At 46.5% G+C, this 12,412-nt stretch overlaps 1 protein-coding gene across 1 annotated transcript in view; it reads left to right on the top strand.

The window, feature by feature from the left end:
• The window catches only part of RNF207 (ring finger protein 207), a 159,585-nt gene that overhangs the window by 33,764 nt on the left and 113,409 nt on the right, over positions 1 to 12,412 (top strand). The window lies entirely within an intron of this gene.

The following is a 12,412-nucleotide window of genomic DNA, read 5'->3' as shown; positions in this document are numbered from 1 at the left end:
TCTGAACTCACTCCTTTTCCCGCCTCCAGGACTGTGAACTCCTCGGTGGGCGGGGCCAACTGCCTGGCCCACCCCCTGGTGTGGACATCAGCCCCTGGAGGGAAGCAACAAGGATTTTTGTGTTTGACTTCGGTGTGCCTAACCGGGGTGTGGGGTGTGTTGTTGTAGTTCTGTGACGACTTGGCTTGTCCAAGGCGCCACATAAGGCCCTAGATGATACAAGGGTCCCTGAGCCGGTCAATAACCTCACCCAGAGGCGACTGTGACAACTTTTCAGTAGACCAATATTTCTGAGTGTAAAATAATTTTTTCAGTTGGTGTTATATAATATAGTGACTTTTGGGTTTTCATTGGCTGTAAGCCATAATCATCAACATTAACAGAAATAAACACTTGAAATAGATCACTCTGTGTGCAATGACTCTATATAATATATAGAAATAGACTCTATATAATGTGTTTCCCTTTTTGTATTGAATGACTGAAATAAATTAACTTTTTGATGATATTCTAATTCATTGAGATGCACCTGTATATATACAGAGAAGGGCTGTTTCAGACGTCTGAGAAAATCGGTCCGCAGTATATGGACTGTCCACAGGATGGTTGACCTTAACTCAGCAGCCTCATACATGCCTATAAGGTTGCTGAGTTCAAGTGTTCAAGTCAGGAGTCCGGCGGTCAGTCTGTGCACTGTGGTGCATGCGCGGACCAATTTTCACGACTATCTGAATGAGCCCTGAGGCTGTGCATGCAGCTTCACAGCTACTCCCTGGTCTCTGGGGGAGGCAGTGCTCCAGTTCTTCCTGTAGACTGGATTAGTCAACTGCCACTTTTTTGACCAATAAACCTAAAGCTATGTTCCCACCATGAGATTTTAGTGAGTGTTTGATGTTGCAGAATTTTCCCACCAATTATGTGAATTAGATTGCTTGTGTTTTTTCATTGCATTTTTGTATGATTTTTTTTCCGTGTGAGATTGTTCCATATTCATATAGTTTTCTTCTATGGGTGTTATTATTAACATTTTTCACCTTCCCTCTTTTGTGATCTATCTGAGTTGCGTATATTGAGTCAACATACATTAGGCTAATTAGGTATTGGATGACATTTATTACCTGTTTTTGGCTCGCTTTTTGATTTTTTTTTTTTGTCATCTACTATTTAGAGGCATTACATTAATCACTATTTGCCTCACCTTATACATCAGGGTTTGGTTCTTGTGTCCCTTCTAGTTAGAGGGGCTATTTATGTGTCAATTGTGTCTGTTATCCCCGTTAATTTTAATAAAAAATAATTAAAAGTTATATTTTATTATTACCCAGCTGTTCTCATAAATTCACATTTGGGGCAAATTGCTTTGTGCTATTAATCAAAATCAGGAGTTGGTAAAAAATACAAAAGTGGTGCCTGTGTTTCTATTAGGCCGGAGTCACACTTGCGAGTGGCTCGTGCGTGACTCGCGCCACCCGCCACGGCCTGATGCTCTCCTGACACAAGCCTCTCCGCTGCATAGAAATACATGTAGCAGACCTGCTCCTATCATGAGAGTGTGCAGCGGTGCCGGGTGATGCGATGCGAGACTCGTGCCAGTCACGTACAAGCCACTCGCAAGTGTGACTCCGGCCTTATACTGTTCCTCAGATTGTTCCATTTCTGGTTTTGTCTGAGGTAAAAAACTCACCAAGTACTCAACATGTGAATGTGGCCTAAGATGGTGCTGGAACTTCAACTATTAGGCCATGTGCCCACGGGAGAAAGTCACTGCGGATTTTGCTGCGGAAAACCTGCAGATTTTCTAGATTTTCTAGATAAATCCGTGGATTAACGCAAGTACAGACACTTCCCATGTTATCCTATGGGATTTGGGGAGTGCTGTATCAATGCTGCGGTATTTGCGGCTGCGGAAAATGCTGCGGATTTCCTGCAGCCGCACGTAACTACATGTCAATTCATGCGGAATTATCTGCAGAATTCCTGCCTTTCCACTATGGAGATACAGGGGGGGAAATCCACAGAAATTCCGCATAAAATCTGCACTGTTTCCGCAGGTTTACCGCATCAATTCCGCAGAAATACCGCATCAATGGATAGCTGCGGATTCCAGGGAGTTGCTGTGTAAACCCACACATCCAAGCCCCCTTCACCTCCTGCCGCCTCCAAATCAAAAATATTTCACGGATCCGAACATTCCTTTCCAAGAAGCAGCAAAAACTCTAGTGCATGCCCTTATTATCTCCCGCCTGGATTATTGCAACCTCCTGCTCTGTGGCCTCCCTTCTAACAGTCTCGCACCCCTACAATCTATTCTAAACTATGCTGCCCGGCTAATCCACCTGTCCCCCCGCTACTCCCCGACCTCTCCTCTCTGCCAATCCCTTCACTGGCTTCCCATTGCCCAACGACTCCAGTTCAAAACCCTAACCATGACCTACAAGGCCATCCACAACCTGTGTCCTCCCTACATCTGTGACCTAGTCTCCCGCTACTTACCTACACGTAACCTTCGATCCTCACAAGATCTCCTTCTCTACTCCCCTCTGATCTCCTCTTCCCACCATCGCATCCAAGATTTCTCCCGTGCCTCCCCCATACTCTGGAACACTCTGACACAACACATCAGACTCTCACCTACCTTGACAAGCTTCAAAAGGAACCCGAAGACCCACCTCTTCCGACAAGCCTACAACCTGCCATAACCCTCAGTCTGATACAGCGCCGCACAATCAGCTCTACCCTCACCTACTGTATCCTCACCTATCCCTTGTAGACTGTGAGCCCTCGTGGGCAGGGACCTCTATCCTCCTGTACCAGTCTGTGCTACTGTTTATGATTATTGTACTTGTCCCTATTATGTACACCCCTTTCACATGTAAAGCGCCATGGAATTGATGGCGCTATAATAATAAATAATAATAATAACCTGCGGAAATACCTGCAGAAACGTCCGCAGGTACGATCTCCCATGTGCACATGGCCTTAGGACACGTGCACACACTGAATATTTGGTGAGTTTTTACCTCAGTATTTGTAAGACAAAACCAGGAGTGGAACAATCAGAGGAAAAATATAACAGAAACATGGGCACCACTTCTGTATTTCTTACCCACTCCTGGTTTTGGCTTAGAAATATTGAGGTAAAAACTTACGAAATACTCAACTTGTGCATGTGGCCAAAGTGTTTAGGAGAAGCAGGTCCCACTAAAGCCATGCACACGTTGAGTATTTGGTAATGTCTTTTACCTCAGAATTTGTAAGCTAAAACCAAATACTGAGGTAAAAAAGTCACCAAATACTCAATGTGTGCACGTGGCCAAAGATGGTACTGTAACTTGAACTATAAGGCCCTGTGCACACATTGAGTATTTGGTGAGTTTTTACCTCAGTATTTGTAGCCAAAACCAGGAGTGGAACAATCAGAGGAAAAGTATAATAGAAACACGGGCACCACCTCTGTATTTTTTTTGCCTACTCCTTGTTTTGCCTACAAATACTGAGGTAAAAAACTCACAAATACTCTACGTGTGCACAGGGCCTTCGCTGCACTTTTGATGCAGCAAAATTATTCAGTGTCAAAAACGCATCAAAAACTCATTGTGTGAACGCAGCCTAATTCATTGCAGCTGCCATAAAATACATACAGCCGTATAAGGCTGAGGCCACACGGGGATTACTGCAAGTCCTCGCATACACTCGGCACACACTCGCACCACAGCGGGAGCCAAGTGTCATGTGGCTGTGGTCCGATCGTGCAATCAGACCACAGTTGCGGAGGGGAGGGCCGGTGCGGCGGAGGGGAGGGCTGGCACTGTGGAGAAAAGGGAGGGATTTATCTCCCTATCTCCTACGTTGCCGGCTGATGGGAGAATTGCACTGCTCTCACGTTATACCGGTGTAACACGAGAGCAATGCGATGTTTTTTTTTCACAGCAGATATGTATTGGTGCGAGTGGAACAAAATCGTATGCTGCGACTGTTTTCTCGGTCCTATTAGGGCTGAGAAAACAATCACTCATGGGAGCTGCCCCATAGAGTAATATTGGTCCGAGTGGAATGCAATTCTTTATCGCATTCCACTCGCTGCATATTACTCGCCGTGAGTGGTGACCCTTATTGCTGCACTGTGTGATCCAGCTTCATGTCCGATGCATACGATGTAGATGACCCCTCGCCCTTGAACTATATGACCCCAGTATATACAGCAGGGTTCCCCAACTCCAGTCCTCGAGGGCCGCCAACAGTGCATGTTTTCAGGATTTCCTTAGCATTGCATGGGTGTTGGAATCATCAACTGTGCAGGTGATTAAATTATCACATGTGCAATACTAAGGAAATCCTGAAAACATGCACTGTTGGCGGCCCTCGAGGACTGGAGTTGGGGACCCATGATATACAGCATGGGGCACTGCCGTCAGGGATGATTGTTTCAAAGTGCAGTGAGATAGTGGAGAGATGATATAAAAGCCGCGTCCCCTTCGTAACTCTCCGGTCATTTCTGACACATAGCGGATCTCAGGAGCTTTAGCGCTGAACAGCTGCAAGTGGAGAGTTACTACTTTTAGCTCAGACATAACCCTGGAACAAAGGCTTCTGGGCAGAGGACGGAGGGTGATAAGTGGCCCCCGCTGATCCCCATACTGGATTGTTCTCACACAGACAGATAACCTTACATGCTACATTTAGGTTACCTTTGCACACTAATTTTTTTATTTATTTTTTTTAGATTTTTGAAAAAGTCTACATGTTATATACATTTATTTTTTTGCATTTTTTTAAAGACAGTTTTAGCATCTGCGTTTTTTTTCTGAGGGTTTTTTTTTAGTTGCCTTTATTCATCACAAGTCTTATATAATCAATCATGTTATTTCAAGGATTCTCATAGAAACTAACGTTAGAAACGCACAAAAAATGAGTCACATGAACACAGATGTTTTTATTCAATTAAAAAATACCCCTCTCCCCCCTCAAAAAAATCAATTTCCAGATCATGATGCATTTTGGCACAAACTGCATTGAGAAATAAATGCACAATTTGCTAAGATACAAGTGGCAGAATTCTGCTGCAATTTGTGAGAAAGGAAAATTGTTTTAAATGTTTGCATCACATTTGTTAGCGTGCCCCTTGAGTAAAGCCTCATTCACACATTAGTATTTCATCAGTATTTTGTATGCCCAAACCAGGAGTGTTTCCAGGGGTCAATCTTTCAATTATAGTTTTCCTCTAAGTTCCAATATCAAAATGTGGATAGAATAGATAGATAAATTGTATAGATTGAGGCATAAAATAGAAATCATGTTGATAGATAATGTCCCCTCTACATATTATACACTTGCACCCTTTAGTGTCCTTCATGTGGCACTAAAGATTGTTTAGCCTGGTTTAACATAATAACTAAATAATCAATTTAAAAAAATAATGTGTGGTCCCCCTTATTTTTGATAACCAGCCAAGGTAAAGCAGACAGAGGGGGGCTGGTATTATCAGGGTGGGAAGGTCCATGGTTATTTGGCCCTTCACAGCCTAAATATACCAGCCTGCAGCCGCACCAGAAGTGGTGCATAATATTAGATGCTCCAATTCTGGTGCTTTTATCAGCTCTTCCCGATTATCCTGGTGCGGTGGCAATCTGGTATGGTTTTTGGGGATGATGTCAGCTAGTAGTATCAGTTGGCATCAAGCTCAGGTGTTAGTAATGGAGAGGTATCTATGAGACACCCCATTACTAACCCAGTAATTGAACAGCATAAACAAAAAAGCAAAAATATTTTATTTAAAAAAACACTCCCTAACACTTTCCCTGGTTCACTAATTTATTAAAAGAAAAAGCCATGCAGGTTCGCCATAGTCCGGGGGATCAGCCGTAGTTCACATAATCCGATGTAGTCCACAAATGAAAACCTGAAAGACCTAAAAAGAGAGAAATAAAAACAGGACACTGCCCCTCGTTCACCAGTTTCTTAGAAATCCAAGTTCCCAGGTCTGACATTGGCCTGCAGTTCCCACGGCATTCCTTGATTTCCTGCATCAAAGATTATGGAGCATCAGAACGAGGCTCCATATGTGACACTCCATGGAGCTCTAGATAGGAGCTTAACTCCGTACCTTGTATACCCGTCGCCGAGCCAGTGGTTTGTTGAAGTCGTGGCCTGACTCGGTTCCGTGGCCCCGTGGTGCACAGTAAAAGCCAGGCTAGCAAGGATTGTCCTCGAGAAGTAGTCACCGGTTACAGTGGTGACTGGGGTCCCAACCTCCTCCGCTGTGGACCCTTTCTCCGACCTTGCCTCCTCCAGGAGTGGAATGAATGATGTTGACTACGCCACCTGTGGTGTGCGGCCAGGGATATAAGGCTGCCGCTGCATGGTACCTCGCCGGGGGTGATGTTGGGGTGCAGCCGGGATGATAACGCTCCCCACAGGCGGAGCGCCCCCCGAGAGGGAGAACGGGGAACTGGGAATCACCAGATCACAAGGCGATGACAAACAGAGTCAGAGTCACTGGGTTGCGGGTTTCAGATCTTATTTACTCACAGTTCCTTCATGTTCACTGCAATGTCTCCGTTCGTTCCCAAGCAGGGCAGAGATCAAGTCTGGTAAGGCAGTCTGTGGACTTTCTCCTCCTGTGCTCTCGTGTGGTGGTCCCCTCCCTGTCTCTGGAGCTCTTGGGACCCATTACTCTGCCACCCTTAGTTGCGGGGCTCTGTAATCTTCTTCTCCTCCATGCTACACGACTACCGGTCTCAGACCTCCTAACTGGCATCTTCCTCAGCTTAGGGCCACAGCTATCCACTTGCCCGGTCCTGGGTAAGGAAAGGGCGTATAACCAATCTGGACCGGGTGATACCTGCGCTCCACTCCCTGAGAGAGCTCTTAGAGAGCTGATCACTGCATGTGTGACGCCCTGGCCTATTAGGTCGTCACAAGGGTGCCGTGCAATCTGCCCTTCTGTATGGTACTCGCTCCTCCTTGGTTACGGATCCTGTCAATTTAGTGTTGCTACCAACAGGTATACCTAAATCCTGAGGAACACTCTGCACCACACCCACAAAACACCCATTGGGCAGCCTGAGGAGAATAGGGCCACCCAGATGGAGTGATGGAAGAGGGAGGGCAGAAATGTTAGTTGAGTAGTAGTTGAGCAGTGAGACAGCGGTGACAGGACAGGTCACGCTGTTGAGCTGGGCTCCTGCACCTGTCCCAGGTGCCAGACGTTGGCCTGGCCAGAAGGAGCTGGAATCCCGGTCGCAGTTGGTAGTGACAGGGGGCACGGTGCTGCTACAGAGAGCGGGCCGGCTGCCTTGTGCTACAACCGGGCAGGGGCCAGGGCACAACGGGGTACGCAGACCCTAGGCTGGGAAGAAGCTTCACTCAGCCCAGTAATTCACCCGACGGGAACGGAGTCTTCAGGAACCGATCCCCACCCGCTCCAGAATTGGGGTACTAGCGCAGCGAGGGGGATAGGACTTCCCACAACCGTCCAGAAAATCCCAAGCGTGAACCCTGAGAGCAAGCTCACCCTTCTAGCCATGCAGGTGAGCGGGACCCGAGTAGTTCTAAGCGAAAGGGATCCATACGAAGTACACACAGTGCCAAGGGACAAAGTCACTTTGATCTCCTCAGTCCATAAAACCTGGAGCAATCTTTCTTCAGATATTTCTTGGCCCAGTCTTGACGTTTCCCCTTCTATGTCTAGCTCAGCGGTGGTCGGGTTCAGCCTCCTCATCTCGGCCGTGTCTCTGAGCATTGAACACCTTGTACTTCTGGGCTCTCCAGGGAGGTTGCGGTTCTGGAATATAACTGGAGGATAATGGGTCCATGTTGCTTCACATTTGATTCTTCTCAAACCTTTGGCAGTTACTGTGCTTCTTTTTTTTTTACTCTTCACATTTTTTGCGACTGTATTTGTCGCGGGCAGCGGGGTGCTGCGCTCACCACGCTCGGGTCCGGCGCTGCTGCTGCTGCTCGGTGGCTCGAGCGGTGGGCCGGATCCGGGGACTCGAGAGGCGCTCCTCGCCCGTGAGTGAAAGGGGGTAGTTTGGTTTGGGGATTTGGTCCGTGACGCCACCCATGGGTTGTGGTGAGGTTGGGCACCACCGCTGCTATTGACGGGGATCCCGGGAGCGATGGTACGGTGCAGCTGGGATGTTGTTTCCCCCCTCCGTGGGTAGGGGTTGGAGGTCCCGGGGCTCGGTGAGGAGACGGGGAGGCAGGGCTGGCAAGGTGCAGGGCCGTGGGGACTGCGCAGCCCGGTGCCGGAAGGCACGGTTGTACTCACTCAGCCACAAATGTACAAAAAGTCTCTGGTAAACCAAACGGCTGGATGGACGGGTCCCGCAGCCGGCTGCTGTGGCTTCTCCCGGACGGTTGGTGGTGGCTGCCTTTCCCTGCACCTTTTGTGGATGTTCGGTCCCGATGGCTTCCCACCGGTAACCCGCTCCCCAGCGTGTGTATGTGCCGGAGGAGCCCTTTTGCCCGCAGGCTCTGGCCCTTGGAACTCTAGCTGTGGCGGTAGCTGTATTTCCTTTTGTTGGTTGGACGGTTGCCTTCAATTGGGTCTTGACTGTTAGGAAACCCCTGGGGTTCCGGTCACTGACGGATTCGACCTTATTAATGGCGACTCCAAGCCTGGTCGGGGTCCGCAGGCCCTGCCGGTTTGTGCTGGCTTCACTTCGCTCCCCGGTTCGGTACCGGCGGGCCACCGCCCGTCCCCGGTCCTACGGTTCCGCGTTGATCTGCCTCTCCTGCAGACGGCCACCACCGTCTGCCAACCTTGCTCTAAGTGCCCGGGCCACACACCCGGACACGGTCAGTTTGCTCCTCTCCTACTCCTTCACTCCTTCTCCTTCACTTTCCTCACTCCAACTCTACACTGACTTCCTTTTCCCTCCCCCAGGACTGTGAACTCCTCAGTGGGTGGGGCCAACCGCCTGGCTCCACCCCACCTGGTGTGGACATCAGCCCCTGGAGGGAGGCAAAGGATTTTGTGTCTGACTGATGTGCCTGTCTCGGGGTGGGGGTGTCGTGTTGTAGTACCTGTGACGACCTGGCTAGTCCAGGGCGCCACATATTGACAATTTGCAACAAAACGTTTGATGGTTTTGTGACTGATTGTCCCAATATCTTAGCAGTTTCAAGAGTGCTGCATCAGTCTGTTAGATTTTTAGCAATTTTTTATATTTCAGAGGTTTTTTTGGCCAATTTTGCCTGTGGATAACAAGCTGCTTAATAATTCTGCACACCTTGATAAAATGTATCCTCAGGCCTCACCCTTCTCATTTCTCAAATACACATCTCCTGATCGGCTTCATCCAATAAGCATTCAGGTTTATACAAATATGCATAAAAATTGCGATATGATCAAAATACTTGCATAATAATTCTGCATACTGTCCTCCTGTATATATGTCATGCCTACATATGCAATATTTCCTTTCAAGTTGGAGTACAAGTATCAGGAATACTTTTATGCCAACCTAATCTCAAATTGAGAAATTTATAAGAAAAAAAAAGTTTAAAAATGAATCAGCTGACCACCAGGTGGCGCTGCGATGCTGTTTATTTTTTATTATTATTCCTTTTTGCACATTTTCATGAGTTGAGTACATGATTTATATATGTAAAAAGTGTGGATTTCTAAATAATGCTTATGTTTCAAAGTGTTTATGAATTCTATTAAATTGATGGCCTATCCTTAGTTCTACAGTATTATCCTCAAGCCAATCAGGGGAACATAACAAAGCTTCAAAACCAAGCACAGCTGCTACCAATGGTTTTACCATTGTGCAGTACAGTTACCAACCAAAAGGGAAATTCTAGGCACAGCTAGATACAGTGCCTACAAGTAGTATTCAACCCCCTGCAGATTTAGCAGGTTTACACATTCGGAATTAACTTGGCATTGTGACATTTGGACTGTAGATCAGCCTGGAAGTGTGAAATGCACTGCAGCAAAAAAGAATGTTATTTCTTTTTTTATTATTTTTTTAAATTGTGAAAAGTTTATTCAGAGGGTCATTTATTATTCAACCCCTCAATCCACCAGAATTCTGTTCGGTTCCCCTAAAGTATTAAGAAGTATTTCAGGCACAAAGAACAATGAGCTTCACATGTTTGGATTAATTATCTCTTTTTCCAGCCTTTTCTGACTAATTAAGACCCTCCCTAAACTTGTAACAGCACTCATACTTGGTCAACATGGGAAAGACAAAGGAGCATTCCAAGGCCATCAAAGACAAGATCGTGGAGGGTCACAAGGCTGGCAAGGGGTACAAAACCCTTTCCAAGGAGTTGGGCCTACCTGTCTCCACTGTTGGGAGCATCATCCGGAAGTGGAAGGCTTATGGAACTACTGTTAGCCTTCCACGGCCTGGACAGCCTTTGAAAGTTTCCACCCGTGCTGAGGCCAGGCTTGTCCGAAGAGTCAAGGCTAACCCAAGGACAACAAGGAAGGAGCTCCGGGAAGATCTCATGGCAGTGGGGACATTGGTTTCAGTCAATACCATAAGTAACGTACTCCACCGCAATGGTCTCCGTTCCAGACGAGCCCGTAAGGTACCTTTACTTTCAAAGCGTCATGTCAAGGCTCGTCTACAGTTTGCTCATGATCACTTGGAGGACTCTGAGACAGACTGGTTCAAGGTTCTCTGGTCTGATGAGACCAAGATCGAGATCTTTGGTGCCAACCACACACGTGACGTTTGCAGACTGGATGGCACTGCATACGACCCCAAGAATACCATCCCTACAGTCAAGCATGGTGGTGGCAGCATCATGCTGTGGGGCTGTTTCTCAGCCAAGGGGCCTGGCCATCTGGTCCGCATCCATGGGAAGATGGATAGCACGGCATACCTGGAGATTTTGGCCAAGAACCTGAGCTCCTCCATCAAGGATCTTAAGATGGGTCGTCATTTCATCTTCCAACAAGACAACGACCCAAAGCACACAGCCAAGAAGACCAAGGCCTGGTTCAAGAGGGAAAAAATCAAGGTGTTGCAGTGGCCTAGTCAGTCTCCTGACCTTAACCCAATTGAAAACTTGTGGAAGGAGCTCAAGATTAAAGTCCACATGAGACACCCAAAGAACCTAGATAACTTGGAGAAGATCTGCATGGAGGAGTGGGCCAAGATAACTCCAGAGACCTGTGCCGGCCTGATCAGGTCTTATAAAAGATGATTATTAGCTGTAATTGCAAACAAGGGTTATTCCACAAAATATTAAACCTAGGGGTTGAATAATAATTGACCCACACTTTTATGTTGAAAATTTATTAAAATTTAACTGAGCAACATAACTTGTTGGTTTGTAAGATTTATGCATCTGTTAATAAATCCTGCTCTTGTTTGAAGTTTGCAGGCTCTAACTTATTTGCATCTTATCAAACCTGCTAAATCTGCAGGGGGTTGAATACTACTTGTAGGCACTGTATAACTAAACAAAGAAACCTGCGGCACATTATAAGCAGCAAGACAGGGTCAACCACAATACAATGAAAGGTGTTGAAGACATACCACTCCAAAATTCATGGAAACAAAGGAGGACAAAGGAGTTTTAAGGTGAAAAAAGTTAAAAGGTAATTTTATTAAGGCAAAGTATTAAAAGGATATAATTTTACATTTCCATGTGACACAACAATAAAAAGAGGTAGTACAGTGGGTAAACAGGCATTAGTGACCTAATGTACGCCCTATATCAGGTAACCTAGAAGTAATCACCGGATAAACGACTGACAATGGAGGTCAGGGGTAATACCTTGGGCGCCGGTGCACAAAGCCTGCAGGTGGAAGCGCTCTGCGTGGAGGACCCGACGTACGTTTCGCAAAGGATTATGGTCGCTTATTCATGGGTACGTGTACGTGTCCTCCTTTGTTTCCACAGCTAGATATAAGCAAGAATCAACTGAACTGCATACACTCAAACCCCCCCCCCCAAAACAATAGCCCCAGTAAAGGCAAAGTCAGAGTGCATGGCAAGCGAAATCTCAAAATATATAACAAAGTATATCATAAAAAAAAGGAAATACTCAGAAAAGTTTAAATCAAAATTAGTAAATATTTAAAGTATCTAAAGTGAAAATTTTATTGTACATATAATGTCACGGCCTGATGTAGATTGATGTACTGATGTATGTGGACTTGCGCATTGTGGATCGCAGATGTGCTTTATTGCCTGCTCACCATTTTCCTTGAGTTGGAGCATATTTAATTCCATCTGTCACTTAAAGAGTTAAGGTTCATTTGTAGCACCGAGGGGGCAAGGGGAATTCAGGCAGGGTCTCGTACCTGAGTTACTCGTCACCGGACTGGTAAGATGATCTAAGGTGTCGCGGTGGCCTGCCCAGCTTCGTGCCCCAAGGTGTACACCAATATGGAGGGAAAATGATGGGGGTGTAGTAGTATAAATGTCGTGATGCCACCTG

This window comes from Anomaloglossus baeobatrachus, chromosome 11, assembly GCF_048569485.1.
Source record: "Anomaloglossus baeobatrachus isolate aAnoBae1 chromosome 11, aAnoBae1.hap1, whole genome shotgun sequence".
In the NCBI taxonomy this organism is placed as follows: domain Eukaryota; kingdom Metazoa; phylum Chordata; class Amphibia; order Anura; family Aromobatidae; genus Anomaloglossus; species Anomaloglossus baeobatrachus.
This window is presented reverse-complemented; position numbering and strand designations above follow the sequence as displayed.